Source organism: Ciconia boyciana, chromosome 5, assembly GCF_034638445.1.
Source record: "Ciconia boyciana chromosome 5, ASM3463844v1, whole genome shotgun sequence".
NCBI lineage: Eukaryota > Metazoa > Chordata > Aves > Ciconiiformes > Ciconiidae > Ciconia > Ciconia boyciana.
The window spans coordinates 74,052,861-74,073,093 of NC_132938.1; the positions used below are offsets into that span (position 1 = coordinate 74,052,861).

The 20,233-nt window shown below is 37.3% G+C and overlaps 1 long non-coding RNA gene across 1 annotated transcript in view; it reads right to left on the reverse strand.

Annotated features, from left to right (window-relative positions):
* Nucleotides 1-20,233, reverse strand: part of LOC140652066 (uncharacterized) — a 135,527-nt gene that overhangs the window by 64,891 nt on the left and 50,403 nt on the right. The gene's annotated exons all lie outside the window — the stretch shown is intronic.

Here is a 20,233-nt window from a genome sequence, read left to right on the forward strand (position 1 = left end):
AAGAATAATCAACAATTGTTTGCCAGAATTACCTGTTCAAATACTATCCTCTTATAGTATTCTAGGACTCAAGAGAAGGAGTCACTAAAGAAACTATTGCACCAGCACCATAGAAACACTGAGAACTAGTAACTGTTGAATGAATCAGACAGTTCATGGAGTATGTTTTCTCAGTACAAAAGGAAAGGGATGACACATAGTTAGAATGAGGGGAGTTTTACACGAGACAATGACAAATAGAATTAACTTGCGTTTTATAAAAGAGGAACAATTATATAAAATCAGGGCACGTTTATAGTACCATGTTTCAGAGAAAAGACTTAATAATACAGTTGACCCAGCAGTTACACTGAAAGATCAACACTTCATCTGGATATATATTATTTCTAGCATAAATACAAATAAATCATGATCCAAGTTGCTGAAATAAAAGGAAGGTGAGAATCTTTTTTTAATACAAATCCTGATTGTGCACCATTTTTACTGCTGGTCTGAGGAGATTTGTCTCCATTGTACTGTGTTTAACAGCCCCTTGCATATGTTGGCCAACCACTGACCCCACAGCAGAGTCAGCAGGCAAGGGCAAGGTGTACAATAAATTCTGGAGTGACTTGAAGAGGGAAGTAGTAAAAGCTGAGAGAATACCCAGTAGCAGATGGTTCAAAAGGAGGCTAAGTCCAAAGCTTCCTTCCTGAGCAATGCCATTTTGAGGTTTTGCTCTCTCTTTCCAGGGTCTCTATACTCTCAAAGACTAACTTTCTGCCACAGAAGCTCCTGTTCCTGCCTTCTGAGCCTCTGGGAACGAACAGAATAGATGCAATTACCTTTTCTAAATCATCCTCCCATTGCTTTATGATATTCTTTTACTTTGCCTGTGGGTTAAGAAAGGAATGGGCTAACTGCAAGAACAAATATTTCCTGGCTAGAGGATTTCACAAGGTTCAACAAAAGCCAGGCCCATCTGAGCTACACAAGTTCACTTAGCTTTGCTGATATCATGCTATGTCATGCTATCATGCTATGTCAATACGTTGATTTATCCCTAACAAACATCATTTACCACATCCAGAAACATAAAGAATTCCTGTCTCAGGCATTAAGCAGTTAAACTATAACTGCTAGCAACAGTTAACTCTAAAAGAAAGGTGACCTATTTGGGGAAAGGAATGATCAGTTATTTAAATCCTTTTCTACATAGCATAACAAAACATATCTCATAAAAACAACTAGGTTACAAATTTGACAGGTTTTCTGCTATGCCACAAGTCTCTTACTGCTAGTCAGGTCTCTAACTGTAATACCTATAATCAGTTTTTCTCATGAAAATGTGGATCAAAAGAAGTTGAAATGAGGCATACAGCAAGGTGTTGAACATAATAAGTAGGCTAAAGTAATTAAAGCTTTAGCTAAGTATTTTTCACTTTTATCAGTTCACTGCATGCTGAGAAAAATAACTTACAAAAGAAGGAAAAGTATTTCACATGCCATAGGAGAATGCTCATAGCCTGAAAAATGAGAAAGCAGAAGGATCAGAAGTCTGCACGTAATTGCGGTGGGCTCCTCTCTGCCACGAGCGTTGGCATTCAGGCACCTCAGCACCGGATCAGCATCTCTCGAGTTTGGAACACCAACAACTTCTTTAACCAACTTTAGACACTTGTGATTGAGATTTTTGGCCATGCGCTCTATACAAAAGCATAATTGAATGACAAAGTTCTGCTGTAATAAATGACTCCTTGTAATGGTGAGTGCTAGAGAGCAGATTGCTTATTTCTAGGAGTGAAACATATAGTACTCTTTCAAGGATAATCTGATAATAGATCACAAGGATTTTCAATGCCACAAAAGACTAAGCAGAGCCTTGGGATTTCACTGAGAAGAGGGACGTAACTAACCTAACATAATCTACTGATGAAGAATTAGAGATTCACTGCAAGCTGATATACTCAGTTATACAACCTTCTCTTGTCTCACCGCATCTTAACGAACTGCAGCATTTTCCATAATAGGCCATAAAGCCTGTGTTTTCCCCTCAAGCAAAAGCCAACAGCTTTTACTTTGTAGGAAAGAAATCTGCACAAGCGCTCTCAGACTACAAAACCAAACCACTTCTTTCAACTAAACAAAATCAGTGCACTAATACAAATTTCCTGTGTTCTACACAGGAAAACATCCCTTTTGAAACTCTGCAACAACAAGCAATTGTTAAAATCGCCTGGAAAAAATGATCTGGTTGTAACACACCCCACCAAACTATCAGTTTTACAATAACTGCTGTTTTGTTAGATAGTGTTTGTTTGTTTGTTTGTAGGGACAGGCTGGGCTGTTGTGGGAGCGAATTTCAGAGAATGGAAACTTTTTCTATGAAATATTGCCTCTTTTTATGTTGGCAAAACTGAGTTTATGGTTGATGGATTTGGGTCAATGATACTAGTTGTACCAAATACATTGATCTCTCTCTGGCGTGGTTAGCAGTGTATGAGAAACATATTCCACGACTTTTGTGTTTTCTTACATATATTGGCAACCAAGATAACACTTGGATAAATAATATATGAGGAAAGGCAAAAGGTGAAAGTCTTAGAATCACTGGAAAAAAAGAATTTGAGCCAGCTCTCTGGATGCTCCAGAATAGGAAAATGTATGAACAGTTGATAGATGTATGATTTTAAGTAAGAGAACAAAGAAGGAGAATAAAACCCTACTAGATATAGAGAAAAGCTGAATTCTTTTCACAAGTACTATATCCATAGGAAGTTCTCAAAGGAAAAAAGCAGAAAAAGTTGAACACACACTCTTCTTTTCCTCTCCCCGCAGAGTCTGGGAACATCATTCCATAATGATCAATGGAAAAGCAGAAAGCTCAAATTATTGTAAAACAATGAGTACCACCATACAGGCCTGGATGGCCTTTTTGGTTCATCAGAACATGTGTTGTCATTAGATTAAATCTACATCCCATTTCGTTCAAGACAAGCAAGTTTGCTTCATACTTTCATCAATTTGTTTTTAATTTGCACATTTACCAGAAAGGGTCTATAACCTTAGATTGATTGATGAGCTTTTTAAAACTACATACTTGGCATTGTCACCCACGTAAAGCGTAAGTGACAGTTTTTCAAGATCTAGCTGAGTATTATCAAACTTTTGTACAGGCAGACGGAAAGTTTTTAGTGTGATGTTACCCAGGAGGCTTCTATAATAGTCACTGCCTCCTCTGCCCTGAAAAGTAGATAACTACTGGGATTATATTTTTATTCAAACTTGCTTCTTCCCATCTGTTTGTTATCCTGTGACATGGTTAATCAAGACTAGCTGTATGTGTTTTGCTATGGGAAAATGGAAAAAATAAATGTATCTATTTTTTTTTTCTTTTTCATCCAGTTCAAGCTACAAATAGTGCAGTATTACATTCTTCCCCTCCTCTTCTCTTCTTCCCTGATCCTGTATAACTTTACATGATTTTATAGACTAAGAGACAGGGTAGAATTCAAAGAGTTTTAATGACTGAGAAATTGTTGAAATAGCTGTTTCTACTGCAACACATTAATGAAGTTTGCCTAACTATGATTTTTTTCACTACACTAATTGTTAATCTGACTAACAGCTTGCTTGTTAATTTAAATAGCTCATTCTGTTTTGTAATGCTTAGAGTCCCAAATTCTCTTTTAAGATGTTCTTCTAGAATTACCTACCAGCAATCCTGTAAAGTTTCAAACATAAAGCTCATTAGCATTTAAAGTAGATAACCTTAGGTAGTTAGAAGAAGTGATTTATGACATAAGTCAAGTAATTTTAGCAAAGATTAAGGAAAGAGAATTTTTGAAGTACTATAATTTTCATGAAAATTCCCCATGTTTGAAGGAGATATTGTACGTGACTGAAATCTACTCTTCGTACAATCGTCTCCACTTGCTTAAGAGGTTGTGCTTTATTCATTTATGATAATAGGCCATTTTATATAAAGAGTCTTATTATTCTGAGTGAGTAATTTTGAAGGAGAGCATTTCCAATGACCTCGCAAACCATGAGTTCAGAATTTGAGAATTAGAGAGGAAAATTTATTTGAAAATATTTCTTAACCAAAAGAAAAGTCTTAAGCACTACTTTTAGAACTTTCTTGATTACTAAGTTCTCAGCTTCATGGCTAACTCTAAGACCAAACAGTCTGACTGACAACTCATGTGCTTAATGTTAAAACAGCACTGAAGTGCTTTAAATCAGGATCTAAATATTTCATACAGATATGATCAGAAGCACATATTCATCTTGGACAGGGAATCACATTACATTTACATACCTCCTTGTCTTTGACTATGTGGTCTGAAGTTCAGAGCCTTAAAAATATCATGTTGATTTCAAAGGGCACTGGATCTGGCATTAATTAATAACTCTAGCTGCAATAATATGCTATTTGAAAATATTTAATTGAGCTCTGAAAGCTCCGTAGGATACCAAAGCAATTTTTAGTCCAGTGTGACTAAATTCAATGGCAAAACTTTGTAACGGTGATGGAACAAGCCCTAAAACGGCTGAAACTAGAAGACTTACTGCAAGAAAACTAAGCACCAGGGTGTACCCACATTGCCTCTGCAGAGACAATACTTTCATTCCAGTCCTGTGACTTACCCTGAACCCAGTCAATGAATTTGCTGCCTTGGAAGCAAATAATGGCAATAAGCAACACTGGCACACTACTGCAAGTTTTCAAAGCTAATTGAATCAGCATATAAAAATGTTTTGCCTGTGTAATAAATCTCATTATAATCGACTTCTCTATGGCAGACATTTCCCTATGATATGCAAATTTCAATTATTTATTTAGGATATATTTAGCATTTCCACGTGACTCCATTTTCTATTTAAAAAATTTGAGAGTTACATTAAACGCCCAGCTCTCCTTTGGAAGCTGTTATTAGCAACAATGTATGCCAACACAATAATGGAGCTTTTCAAATATTTAGACTACAAATACAATTTAGAAAAGGTGAAGAAAGGGTTTAACTCAAACTTCATTTCAGGAGCTTCTTGGTTCAGTCTATTGTGCTGACTTTTTTACAATATGGAAGATGGAAAGAGATCAAGGTTTTTAGAGATATCTCACCTATTTTTTTCCCCAACATGAGAGAATGAACTTCATGACATAACCATCATATATTTCCATATTAAAGTTCAGTTCAGTCTCAATGAACTCATGCTGGATTTCCAAGCATAAAAAAAATTTTACAGCAACATCTAATGAGAGAGAAATACAGACCACTGACAAAAATGTACTAGTGATCCACTGATGCTACGAATCTCTGTCTCAACCAGCGTTGTTAAACATTCTGGAGAACAGCTAGATGTGATCTGGCATTTTTTAAATCCTAGCACACACAAAAAATGACCTTATTCAAGCAAAAAAAAAGTCCATTGCTTGAGAAAGTACTAAAATAAGGACCTGAGTAGGGAAAATCCAAGCAGGCAGTGTCTCTTGAAATTCATAAGTCTCCTGGCCTAAACATGCCCCATCATTCTGCTCTGCTGGGGGCAAGGAGAATGGGAAGCATCAGAAAACAGGTATTGTCTAGTGGAAGCCTTTCACAGTGTAGAGTTTCTTATTGTGTCTTGTAAGACATGAAGAACATGGCAAAAAAAGTCATATATAAACCAGACACTGAAATTACAAGTTAAAGAGATGTGGAGTTCTTTTTATTCCCTGAGTAGCAAATGTTTCCCCTACATCAGAGTTACTGTGAATATAGAACAGTAAGATGAGACCAGAACTTGTCCCATGGATAATTACTATTTGAACTTGTATTAAGCATATTCTCTGTTGTGATTCTAATCATGTAATCTGCCATAAGCACTAGGAACCAGAGCACTTTTATGATGATAGCCATCTCTCAAGATGGCAAAACCCAACCTGTGAATTTTTATTCCTCTTCCTTTTTATTGTTTTTGCAGAAAATTGTATAGAATAATACTTTACTTCAATACAGACTAGACTGTCACTAACAATGATTTCCAAAGAAGCATTAACGTTTAATAAATGTTTCACGCTTGTTTGTTTTTTGGGATTCACGTGGAAAAGTTAAATTCATATTAAAGAAATAACTGAAATATATGTATCACAGGGTCAAAGAACTGCTCAGTAAAACATACAATATCATCAGCAGGAAAACAAAGATTCATAATTAAAGTATATTAAATCATATATCTCATCAAAATGAGGCAGTTATCAGAAGGGTCAGGAATTAAAAAAAAACCTTATACACAAAGCTTATATCCATCGTCTGTTGGATAAAGCACCTCCAGGTATCAGAGAAGACGTTTTGATCACAGACACTTAAATGATGAATCCTGAACTGTGATAGAAGGATACATCATAAAAAGATACTTGAAGGTCCCTAAATAAACCCCGGCTAAGAACCGTTTGATGCTAGATTCAAATATCAGTGTGTGAATGAACTAAGGCTGCACCCATCCCGGGTGAATTCCCATACGAGATATTTCTCCTCTTTTTTCTTTCTGCCCCCTTGAATATTTAATTACTCTGGGCAAAACAGAACAAATTCAAAAGGAGAGACAGAGGCAATGTAATTGCAGAAAGCCCATAGGACAAATACAGCAGATACATAGATTATATAGATTTGAATCTCCCCTGATCCCACCTCTCTGTCTATGCTTCATATGACAAGCCTAGGTTAAATAGGTAGTAGCAGAAAAGGAAAGAGCCTGGTAAGAATATAAAACAGCTTCTGAAGTTGTTTACATATATTCTTATCTTCAGCATTTCCTATTAACTGGATGTAATTGCTCTGTGTTCTCTGGATCGCATTCAGATGCACCTAACTCTTCTTTGTATAAGGGAACAAAGAAGAGGTGTGGATTTTTGACATAGTGACTGGTTTTGAGCATAGTTACTACCATGTTTAATGTCACGCTGCTTAAATGCCTTTTGGATATGGGCCCGTGTGTGCCCCTTGGCAATACACATGCTATCAAACAGGAGCTGCACTTCAGCAGTAATCATTATGATGCTGAAACTCTTCTATGAATCTAGCTCTAACAAACTCTTTTCAGGAAAACAAAAGTGTTCAAATCTAACAGCTATGTTCTGTAAGTGTGGCAATTGGTATGTAGCGTTAGCAGGTATGTCTTTCTTGATGGACAGAAGCTAAAAGGAACTTCCAATTGTTACTAAAAACATATTCTGGCAACACTGGCTGGGCTCTGAACTCCTGTGAAAAGTCTCGTAAACTATTTCTGAATACAACTCCTATATTCAATTTGGAAAAGACAACACCACACTCAGGATTCTAGTTTAGGCTCGTAATATCTCTTTCCCTGCAAACGAATGTGTTATCTGTGATTTTTGCCTTTATAAAGTAGGGAAAGTGATAGGTTCTGTCTTACTGTGCGGCTTTGAGGTTTGCCTGCTCCCTTTCCAAACTAATAAAATAAAATAAAAAGTGCTCTGGAAAGCATGACTCCTAACAGAGAGACATACTCTGACTTTAAGAGAGAAAAAAAGTCTGCGTTAGGGTGATAACGGACTGAGTATAATTAATTAATCAATTAATTGTTTTTACAATAAACCCCAGTATTGGAAGTAGAGGCCTTAAATGCATCATGACCCATAGTTTTATTTGATAAATTATGCTTCATCAAAATCCACAGTCAGCAGTTATATATTGTGCAAAGTTCCAAATTGGATCTTCTACTTCTGAATTAATTTGGATCCTAAGTATTTTGCATTTGTATTGCCACCCAAAAGGGTTCTTGTAAAAATAATGTTTAAAAAAGGGATATACAATATTTACAGTAGGAACATGCTTGACTTTCTATGATATTAAAAAAGCTTAGCGAAAGGGAACAATGCTCATCATCTAAATGTCTGGTCTCGAAAAATTACTCCTGGGGTAATTTTAGGATGCTGCTCTCCCTGGATTCAATTTATGTTCTGCATCTACAATAAAGGGCAAATGTCTCTGCAGTTCCCTGTTGAAATCAGTGTTGGGCCTGTACTGACTTCTCAGTCTCACAGCTTGGAAGAAGGCCATTACAAAGAAGCACAGAAAAGGGAAATGAGCCACCGCAGAGAAAGTCAAGAGTGAAGATATACTTCAAATCAATTTTGGCATGAAGTTGAGCTCTTGTTACGTCTGGTAGGAATGGATTTTAACAGACAGGAGAGAATAACCTTACTGCTACTATTCTCCTAATCACACAGATTTTTTCTTTTTTTACTTTGCTGAAAAGACCACATGGTTATAGATTTTTTAGAAATATTTATTTTAAGGGTGCCAAGTGTCTAATAAAATCTCAGAAAAGTGGTTCTGTCTTGGAAAAAGACTTTACTTGCCCTATGAAACATGTTAAACAGATTTTTAAAGTGGGACTTTGTTACTCTTAACTGTAATGTTGTCATGCTCTTATGTAAGCACTTTTCCAAAGATGATGGAGAAAGTGACAAAAGAAGTGTCAGTCTGATGAAGTATTAGAAAGAACTTCGAAGTGGTATTTGACAACACATCAAATAAAGGGCACAATTCAGTAAGGAGTCACAATTCAAACATTCAGTAGTATTTAAAAGACTACACAACTTTAAACCCCACTAAAATATGTATTTATAAGTGCTATCCTAACGCGCAGAACACAAATTGAGGAATAAGATTTCAGAATAGCTGAAAAATCATGAGGCTTGCTCATAACCACTTCAAGGCTTTTCCACAACTAACTGAAATATAGGTCATAAGTCTCACAAAAATCCAGTTTCAAATACTTACCATAAACCCATCACTACAGTTACACACATCAGCATCTTTGAGTTCAGCTTGCAGCAGCAAACAGTTAGAGTTCGGTACAGTTGGAACAAGAAAAAGCGATGTTTGTTGCTACAAATTCTTGGATTATCGCTCAACTATCCTGGTCTATAGTGTGGTTTAGAGCAGCTCCAAAGTCAGTTATGTATTTGGGGTCTGTTATCATTTGGATAAGCGCGACCAGATAAGATCTTAACTACTATATTCCAAACATACACAAGTTCATCTACACTGCATACGGTGCTGTATTGATTCCTATCTCTTTTCTGGGTTATTTCACTAACAAAATGGTCACAACAAATGTACACAAAGCCACTAAGCCTACAGACATTCAGACATTACAAACCACCCCCCCCTGCCCCCGCAAAAAAAAAAAAAAAAAAAGTCTTTATATAATTGAAAATTGTGTGTGGTTGGTTGCGGCTTAGGTACGTTGCCAATAGAGTTTTCATCAAATTGCCACTTATTCACATTGCAACATTCTCAAATTCACTTCATCTATTTTTAGAGACAGATAATAAACATTTAAGTGATCAAAATAAATAATGTAGGACCACTGAAACATCTCAAAGGCTTTGCTGTTCAGAATGAGATCAGGTCCTGCCAAGGAAGTACGCTCAGCACTAGCCACACTTCAGCTTTCAGCCATTTATTTTTGACATACTGAAAAAGCCTTCCCTCCGAGTCCATGGCCTCTCTTACGTCAGAGTCTACAAGCCGTAGAGGGTGAAAGATGTATGAGCTTGTTCAGACTGAGAGAGCCAGCAACTTAGTATATTTCTTTTTTGAGTATTTAATATCTTTCCTGACTGGTGGATTTAGTGCTCCTGAAAGTTAACACTGGAATATTTGGACTACCACTGTGTGAGGGACAGTGACCGCTGAGACAGGACAGAGAGTCAGAATTTTTGCTTGTCCTACTTTTAAACACATCTTAAACACTTAAAGAGATAGGGTAAATATTTTTTTAAAGAGCTCCACACATGAGGCAGTGCCACTGTGAATCACACATTGCTGCTTGCTAGACATGTCTCTGTAACCGCAGCTGCTCACATTCTTTCGTGTATGCTTCCAGCGTGCAGACTGAAAGTCCTAAAATGAAGAGGAGAGGGAAAAAAATGGATTACAGATGATCTGACTGGATTCAGCCTGAAGAATCTGAGGCAGCGGCTGCTTAAAGCTTCTGTGGGGGTTATCTAACTAAACCTGCGGGATTAATGCATGCCTCTATTCCTAGATAACCTATCACCAAAGGCATTAACTAGGAGTTTGTAACACAAGTAAAAGCATGCACCACTTCTACTTCAGCAGCCTTTAAAATTGCAGCCAAGCACCATTAGAGTGCATACTGACTTCAGAGCAGTCCTTTCTAAAGATCTATACAGAACTGCATTGTTTCCTGCAAATCAGCAGTTTTAGGCCAAATTCTATGAATCCCAGTGACCTTGTCTTTCATCAAATAAAATGTGAAGCACTGGTGAATTGAATGGAGACTTCAACCAAGCTGAATAATAGTTTAAGCATTCCATGCTGGGATATGCAAAAGAACAGGCTATTCTGTAAAAGTACAAGCAGCCATGTAGTCGATTAGATTGTCTGTACCAGCATCTCTGAAATTCAATCCTTTCTTATATCATTTCAAAGGCAGATGGACAATGTTTTGCCAAGTCTGCAATTTGGTGGTGATGGAATTGCCTCATGAATGTGATGGAAGTTAGATGACTACTTAGAATTTCATATATTTGTGAGAGAACAGAGGAAGAATTATCTGAAGTCTTCGAAACTGCAAGAAAAGAGAGGAAATTGGCTACATGCTGAAGCATCGGCAAAAGGACAAGCTGAATCTGTTTATAAGAATGCTGGCAAAAGATTAAGTGCCTTACAATTTCAAATCAAAGGCCTGCTGGTGGAGAAAAGCTGGAGAGAAAAAAGAGAAATCTGCAAACACAGTTATATTTTGCTTCTGATACAAGATAGGAAACAGGAACAGAGAAATTAAGAGAGGGAGAGGAATGTAAGGAATTTTTATACAGGTAAGTTTCTGAGCTCAAACTTGAGAAAAGATAGGAGATACTGGGAAACAAATAATAAACACGGTAAATACTCACATCTCATATAAAGAACCACCTCACATATAAAGAAACTGCACAGACTATTTAGTTGTGTATGATAGCAAGGATATTTAAATACTTAGTGGTTATATTCTCTTTTGAGGTGTTTGTTAGAATACATGCAGTATAAGCTGTGCAAACTGCTCGCAGTTCACTTTGCCATAGTACACTTCAGTTGTTTTCTCTGTTACGTTTAAAAGGGAGGTTTTATAACTCATTTCCCTACACTTGTTTTTCCTTTATGTAGAGCATATGTATGCAAAATATGGCAATACTGGTAGATAATAACATATAGCTAAAATGTACTCCTACCTATATAACAATACAAAAATATTGTTATTCATGATATGCTACACCAGGTACTTTTCTACAACAGAGACAGAAAAGGGAGGACATCCCCAGCCATCTCCTTGTTTGGAACATCAACATCCCTACAGTTACTAAACATTCATAAGAGAACACAATCTATTCTGAAGTAAGGGATGAAGAGAAAAGCCTAGAGACTGTCCGTAAAAGGACTCAAACTTCTAAAATAGGTGTGACTTTGGATACCTGACTTCAACTATGTGACCCAAACAGCTTCTGTTCATTGTCTTCCTGAACACAACGGCTTTGCAAACACCGAGTGTCTGGTTTTGATCTGAAACTTTATTTCTACATTTACTGGTCCCAGTTTTGCCCTGTTTCAACCCCAGCAGAATAAAGAAAATGAGCAGGACGGTGTTTACATCTTTAGGTTCTCGTTCCAGTGTGTGCTCAGGGCATGTTCATACACCTGTTCATGGCATGTTTAATCCACTGATAATTCTCTTTAAAAGGCAGTCTTAGTGGTTTAGTTGACACTCATCTTGTATAATAGCCTCATGCAGAAACACATATGGTCAGATCCACCTGAGCCCAGTTATGAGGACTTCAACCCGTAGCTTCCCTCTACAATGCCCTAGCCAGAAAACAAGGCAGTCTGGATCTGAGCAGATAGATGAGCATGGGAAAGCCATGTTTCAGTCTGTCCTGCAATACCTGGACCTGAGTACTTTCATCGTCCTCAGTAGGCAGAAAGATTGCCGTCTGCTGATTCCAGAAAGATCCGTGACATATTTTTAGAACTTATTTCAGTCCCCTCCATTTGCTTTCATCGCAAACTTTTGTCTTTCCTCCCTGCTACTTACTTTCATTTTCCCTATCACAAAACTGGAACAATAACTTCAGATTTTGCTAGCGTCTGTTCTTATTCCCTCTTTTAATCTCTGCCTTTCTTTCACATCCTCTCACGTCACAGCACAAACACGCTTGCCCCACCCCCCTTGCCTCTTTCACTACCATTTCTCCTCTCTCTTTAATCTCTTTACACTCAGAAACAGCACTTCGTATCCTGCCTTGAACTGTCAGCTCCCTTCAATACAACTAAGTTCCTCTTGAAATCAGCCTCCCTTTGGCTTCTCTGACTGTGCACTATGATCATTTTTTCACTGTATTTCTTCCACAGAATCCTCCAGATTTTATTGCAGTTCTTGGTGGGAACTCCAAAATACTTTGTATTTTGTCTCCTTCTCTCCTGCCTCTAAATTATCTCAGGGTACTCTTACCTGCAAATTTAAATTTAACTACTATCTTAAAGCAATTCACAGCGCTACCTCACCATCCCAGACCCATTGCCTCCTTGTCTCTTTGACATCTTCTTATGAGTGATTAGCTATCAACTTTTCAAGTTCAACAAAATTAAAACAGGTATCTTGATACTCACTTGCAACATTTTCCCACTATTTTCTTAATCACTCGGGATAACTTTCTCATTCTATCACTCAAGCAACAATCCAAAGATACAGTTTTTTTACTTTTTTAACTTCACTAGCCTCTCTCAATCTGGAAGCCAGTTTTGCAAATTCCTCTACTTGGTACTTCCTAGGTATACTCTTCTGCTTCATCCTCACAACAAAACCTCTTTTTTCTAGCTCTGATCAACCAGCATTTCGCTATCACATATATTTAGAAATACCAGACATATTCATTCTCCCCTCACTTATCCTAAATGCTGCTGCAAAGACTGCTCTTCTGCTACAAAGTTTTGTCCATGTCACCCCTCTCTTTTCATTCTTCCACTACTAGGTCACTTTTTGTATGAAATACAGTGTATTTGTCTTTATTTTTAAGACTCAGTTCATCACAGCCCCATCCTAGTAAGTTCCGGTAGTTCAACAGCAGGAACTCCAAATGACCCCTCAGTTCAGTCTCCATATTTTAACTGCTCTACCTCTCACATGATAGAGTGAAAATATCTCCCCGTCTTTCTCCCCTCCATTCATAAAAAAATTCCCTTATTATGAAGCCTCAAAAAACTTTAAGATAGTGATGCTTGTAAAGCTCTATGACTACAGCATATCTTGACCGTGCTTTTCTTGTGCTCTGTGCTTTTTCATGTCTGGTATCTCATTTTACTCTCAGATCTGATGGGCAGGGATCTTCTTTGGTGCATTTATACAGTGCACAGCCAATTGCATAACCAGTACTATTGCCACATTTATAATGCTGTTTAGGGATGTTCTCATGTGGTTGTAGCTCCTTGTTCATAACTAACTACAAGCCCTTGAGACCGTGTCCAAGACCCGAGGCTGGTCCCAAGATGTTTCATGGAAAGGAGAGGGGGAAATAGTTGCAAAAGAGATAGAGGCCTTCACAAAGAATATGCAGTCTGGAGAACTGATGCAAGCTGTACAGGACAAAAATAGCAAAGTCAAGTGAAAAAATCTTTTTCTTTCACCAAGGGAAAAGCTGGCCTCACAGAAGGGCTTCTAGCAAGAAGACATTTCTCTTCTTCCCTTTGTTCTTCTCCCTGTCCCAGGCTTGCAAACTTGAGTCATTCTGGAAGCAGAGGTCACATTCATGCTCACAGGTTGAAAATTATGAACATGAAGAACCTTCTGTAGTACAGAATGAGTTCTCCGTTATAACTAGACAGCAAGGAGAGAGACGCGGAGCTAACAAACCTATTTCTGTTCTACACATATGTAAGCATGTAAATTAGTTTATTTTAATGGTTTTGTTCTAAACTAATGCTCGTATCAATACTGTTCCTGATATTGCAAGCAATTACAGAATCTGTCTAATTCTCCTCAGTGTAGATTTCTATGATTCTTTTCAGCTGTATTAACAAGATCAGTATTACTTCTTGGGTTGCTGTCCATTTTGGACTAAAAGCTTTAAGGTATTTTTTAATATTCTTCATGAAACAGTATTTGCAGTAAAATGGTACATGGAAAAATAGTAGGAATATCTCATGTAGAAAGCAAGCATGTTTATACTGAATTACCTGATTTCTGTCTTTTGCGATTCTGCATATTTAGCATCATTTTGTTTAGGATTAGAGACCAGCAGAAATGACCAATAAAGACTTATAAGTATGATTAATCCTATTTTATACTGAAGTCTTTACTGAATTATGTATTTTAAGTCACACTCACGAGAAGTGCAAAGAAAGGCACACTGAACTGGTCTTATATAGCAGTTAAAAGCCTTCTTCAAATGCTAATCATTTATAATTAGTCTGCTTCAATTAGTAATGAAACCACAAATTGCCCTCTCCAAGAAAACAGAATATATTCCATGCGCTGATTAAAAGGGAACCGTGATCTTCAAATTGTGAAGCAAATGATTGATGTGAAGCAAAACTCTCTCACAATTTTGTTCTTTTAACTCTTTGATGAACCGATCAACAAAGGCAAGTTTCCCAAAAGTCTCAAAAGCACCATTACCAACTCACATAAAGAAAAGCACATCTGTGTTCATATGTTCACACTGTAAATACATCCTTACTTTAGTGTTATTTCATGCCATTTACTAAGCAGGTGTTATCTTCCCTCTTTTCCTCTCTGGGAATCAGATCTTAATTGGTTACTTTCTAACATGCAATAAAATCAAAAAGCAACTGACTGGTTGACAACTGGTTGTTAGGCAGTAGTCCCAAAAGAGCTCTGGGCAGGAATAAGGGCATCTTGTTGATTCAGTACAACTTCGATCACTAAAGATTAGACAATTCATTAGAAAATACCTAAGTTGAATTTTGATTCCAAACTTTTTCCACTTACCCAGTATCAGTATTCTAAATTGCCAAGAAGAGCATTTACTGGAAGAGTGATTTTGCTCAATCTTAATGTACACGTTCTCCGGGCAATAGCGTACTTCATGCTCAAGCATATGCAAATAAACAGTATTGAATCATCTATAATGAAATGGGGCAGGAAGAAGGGAAAGAAAATTGGATAATTAATTCAGAAAGTAAGTTTCTGCTTTCTGCTGATATCCCAACTGGTGGATTACAGAAAATCAATGTTCTGTTCTTTATGTTCTGTTATTAGATGTTCTGTTTTCAGATGTTTGGAGGGGTCTTGTATAAGTGGGGTTTTGTTTGCTGGTTTTGGTGGCATTTTTATTTTGTCAGGAGTGCGTTTGGGATATTAAGTGAAAATATACAGGACAATGTATCTGTTACATTTTAAAAAGTAGAGAAAATCCTCATCACTGATATGAGTGTGTAGGCGACTGCTGTAAGAGTGGTACAGAATATATTAACAAAAAGATTGCAAATGGAAAAATGCACACTTGACAAAATGAGATAAAATTCCTTCGATGACAAATCTGTCTCAGCAAGAGAAGCTGACCTAGGTAGAGTGCTTCTCTAATAAAATTAATGGAATTTAACAGAGGTTTCCAGTAGTTCATTTTAGCTTTACACTTCTTTCAGAAATTAAAGTCTGCATGTAATTCTTCCCGTAAGGACCCTCGGCATGGTCTCTGAAGAAGGAGGTAGTATCTCCTTCCAGTCAACCGCCATGGGCATTGATTGCCCTTCATCTGGGGAGGCAGATAAGACACAGAAGCATAGCTTGGAAGCTGATATAAACTGTAAATCATTCCAATATTATAAAATCATTTGAAGAGATGTAGACATATATAATTGTAATCACTCCTCTCTATATGTTAATAGGGAAAACGACATCTTCTTACATTACATAAATATACAGCTATAGCACTGATTAATTTCCTGATTAAATCTATGGATAACTTTGTAAAATAATTAGGAATAGCTTCATAAATCATTTACCAGGTATCTAGAATTCAGACAGTAAGACATAGTTTCTCTAAGAAAATGGTTGGTTCCCCTGTTAGTCTGTTTCTTCCTTCACTATCAACTACAGTAGTAATATTATCGTGAGCTCATAGCAATTCCATAAATGTTCTATCAGATCTGAAGAATCATCATTATCCCATAAAACATCAGTGTAAGTTATCTCTTTGATTTCACACACTTAACCCTTTGTCTCAGTTCAGTTGACAACCTGCTGGTTCTGGAAAAGTTATTTATTGTGCATAACAATGACAAAAAATTTTTCAAAGGATTTATTGTTTGATTGCAAATGATCTCATGACCCTATTAAGATGTTAGGATAACTATGATCAGAACTAAATTGTATTTTTCTTTCTTTTTTTCAAGGTTTCCAGACACGCTGCAAGAATAAAATGTCAATAAAACATTGTGCACAACACATGTAAACTAGCTATAGTGTAACTTACAGGTTTGTACTTTTTATACAGCATACTTTGCAGAACCACTGTTTATTAAGGGATTATCAGGAGATTAGTTAGGGATAGCCTTTGGGTCAAGTGCCTTGGTTTTCTCACACAGAGTTAGTTTTAACTTCTACCCTAGACATTATATCTGACTTCTCTGAAGGAGGAAGTTTAGGAATTTATGCTATTAGGAAAACACAACAGTATGTATTACTGTGTAACCTCCTCTACTTTTTGAAACACGACAATGAAATAAGGAACTGGAGATACAATCTATTTAAAGAGAAAATCTATATTGTTCTAAAACTTGCCTCCTCTCTGGCCTCATGATGTGGGTATTGTTTTGTTTGACAGAAAATGTAGTATTATCATCAGACTATTGATGGACTTTCAGACTCATCAATATTACTAATTCTGCAGAAATGAAAAATAATTTCCCAGGAGTCATTCAGTTTACCACTTACAACACACAGAGGACTCTGAAAAGAAACAAGAAAAATCGCTTTGCAAAATACAGGTTTATCATAAAAATTAAATATTGTCTTTAATGAAGGGGCTTTGCATATAATAAAAGCTCTCACAGCACCAGCTTCAGAATCCACATCGTTTCACAAAAAAATATACAGAAAATGAACTGTGTGCATATGACATACTTAGCAGATATTAGCTTTGTATGTTCTGTGAACACCAGTCAGGAAAGAGACATAATCCAAAGAATTAGTGAAAATATATGGGTAAAATAACAATCTGGTTGCCTGGGAACTCAATGAGAAACTCAGAATAGCTTTACAGCTGATCAAGGTTATATTCAGTAAGTGATGGATACAAGGTGCTGCTCTAGCAAGAGATGAAGATGCATTTCAACCATATACAACATAATCAGTTGTTTAGGCATTCCATAAGGCATTCCCTTATGTTGGGAACATCCTTATGGAAAACTTTAGGGACTCTTTTTGTGGCAAAACATCACAGAATACCATAATGCAGTTGAAAAATTTGTCTTCATATCTGCACCACAGAGATGTAGACACCTAAGGAAATCATAAGAATGCAACACAATGCTGGATTTTTGTAGAGGGCAGAATGCTAGAAAGGTAATTATTATTTGACTGGGATTGGTACCCTAAAAGTACAGCTAAAAGTGGTAAAGTGAAAACATACAGAAGAAATTTTCTCTGAACCCAGTTCTTCTGGGTTATGGAAGAATCTTTGATGGAAGTCACAACTCTTGGAATTTAGACAAAGCACTATAAAATGCAATATAGGAAATACTGATGGACTGGCACAACAGCAGCTGGGAGAGCTGTTAGGATTTCTCCTCTTCTTCCATAAGTCTTTACTCTTACCATTGACAGCATTAAGTATTCCTAATATTTTTGTCACCTTTTCTATGGTAGTAAAAAGTAAGTGAATTGCACATTTTAAGTGAAAGAACTCTCAATTTCTATGGGAACATCTGTGGCGGTGTGCTCCCCGCCGCCCCATGTAAGCAATGACCACCACTGGGGGTCACGATGGCTGCATCCAGCTTACCTTGGACTTTGGGGACAGATGGCAACACAGTAGCCAAGGGCTGTCTGTAGGAGGGACCCAGACCTCTTGCTGGTATGCAAATATGACTGTAAGTCAGTCAATCATCTCACTCCTTAAGCAGTGGACAGCCCAGGGCCCATTGAGCTCTCCTGCACGGCAGCAGGCTGCACACCAGGATCTCCCCTTGAGTGGGGACGCCTCTCAAGGTTACTCCTCGAGGCTGAGAGATTCCTTGTCGCAACAGATCCTCGGTAAGTGACTAACAGCATGCTAAACTTTGAAATCTTAGCTAAGTGATATAAAGGATTGATTGCGCACATATAATCCTTTAGACAGAAACCGTTGACCAAGTCTGGGACTAGGACTGGATCCAGCTGCACCTACACTCCTCTCTGAGAAGGAGTTTAGAAAGCAAGGGGATCCTTTTCCGAACCTCATGACTCAACGGGAGGGTCTCCCTGACAGTTTTGTCTGACCCTGTCCTCTATGCAGTAAATAATCAAGTGTACTTTCCCATCAAATCTTGTTAAAACACTGTTACATTTACCATTGAACTTTGTTAACTCACTGTTTTATATCAAGAAAGTATATTGTTGCTTCTCTCTTATGAGTGAAGTGCACTCTCACTCCATCCGTGCCATCTTGCAATGAGCTAACGGATATAAAAAAGGTGGGACTATCACCATTTAAACATCTACATACGAGCTATCTATACAGTGTCCCTTTATACACAGTAGAGATAAGCACTCCTAGAGCACACATCATTTTATATTGCCAACAGCTTATTTATGAGCTAGCTCCTAAGAGGTCAATAGAACAGCTCGCAGACAGAGATGATAAACACTAAGTAAAAGTTGTACAAGCAAGTGTACAAATTATAAGGTTATTAGGATGTAATTAGACATTAGGATGTAATGAAGTTAAATGGACATCAAACACTCAGTTCCCAGGGCGCGGGGGCAGGATGTTGTGGTTTCTTTGGAGTAGGGTGAATGGATGAAGCAGAACACAGTGGCCAGCTCTCCCGAACTGAGAACCTGGCAGGATCCTTCTGCCCTCACACAAACGCACGCCATTGTTAGCAGCAACACAGATCTCCAGAGAAGTTCAGAGACTGGCATGTTCCTTTCAAAAGACGCAGGAGCTGTCTTAAAGAACTGTGCTTCTCAGAAGAATGTACTTTGTACCTCCTGTTCTCCTGCTAATAGCCTGTGATTTGGAGCATATTTCTGCTTGGATATTTCCAGTTATTTCAAGAATCGAACTTCCTAATTTGTCTCCTACTTGTTCTTCAGCTATACCCAGCTGTGTAACAGACTAGCAAGCAGACACCATAAAGGAACTGTCTGTTCTTTGCATAAACTGGGATTGATGATTCCTAATAAACCTGTGTTTTGTACACATTCAGATTCAAAAATGTATAGCCAAGACTGCTGACTGTGATCCCATCACGCAACGGTATGCTTGTGTTCTGCTACTATGACATTTTATGTAGTTATGTCTTCTTGTCACAAGAAAAACTGCAAATGTAAAGTAACCAAATACAAGATACAGAGGTTCTACTCATTTTTTTACAGCACTCAAAACTCAAATCACTCTGATTATACAGCAGTGAATTTAGGTATGTTACAGAACACACGAAGACAAACACAGCCTAAAGTCAATCTTTGCAGCAGGTAGGGTCTTGGTTTGCCCCTCAGACTTGAGGCTGCTTCAATCTATTCTGAAGCATCTGTATATTCTGTATATTCTGAAGCAATCTGTATATTCTTAGGATAGATTTTGTAGCTCGAGATTTGCAAAGAATCAAGCTCCATTTCCCAGAATACTATTTTCATACCTTTTCATCATATAAGGTAATTTTTCACCTGCTGTTTTTCTGGTTATTTAGATTATCAGGCATCAACAAAGCTCCTTTAAATAAAAAAATAAGTTGTTTTTTAATATCTTTATGTAAATATGTAATTTTAAAATGGGTTAGATATTTATGGAAAACAACAGCTAACTCCTCCCCACTCCCCTCCTCCCCTCCCCATAGTATTTTAAGTCAATATTATTAAGATGCAAAAGGAAGGCCAAGTTTATAATTGCAAACTGAAGGATTTTCTCACTGAAAAACCTAAACCCATGGGCACTGTTCCAGATTATCTAGGATCTCAAAATGACTCTTACATCATACTCTCTCTTCGCCACCAACGTAAGGAATGAGTCCAAGCA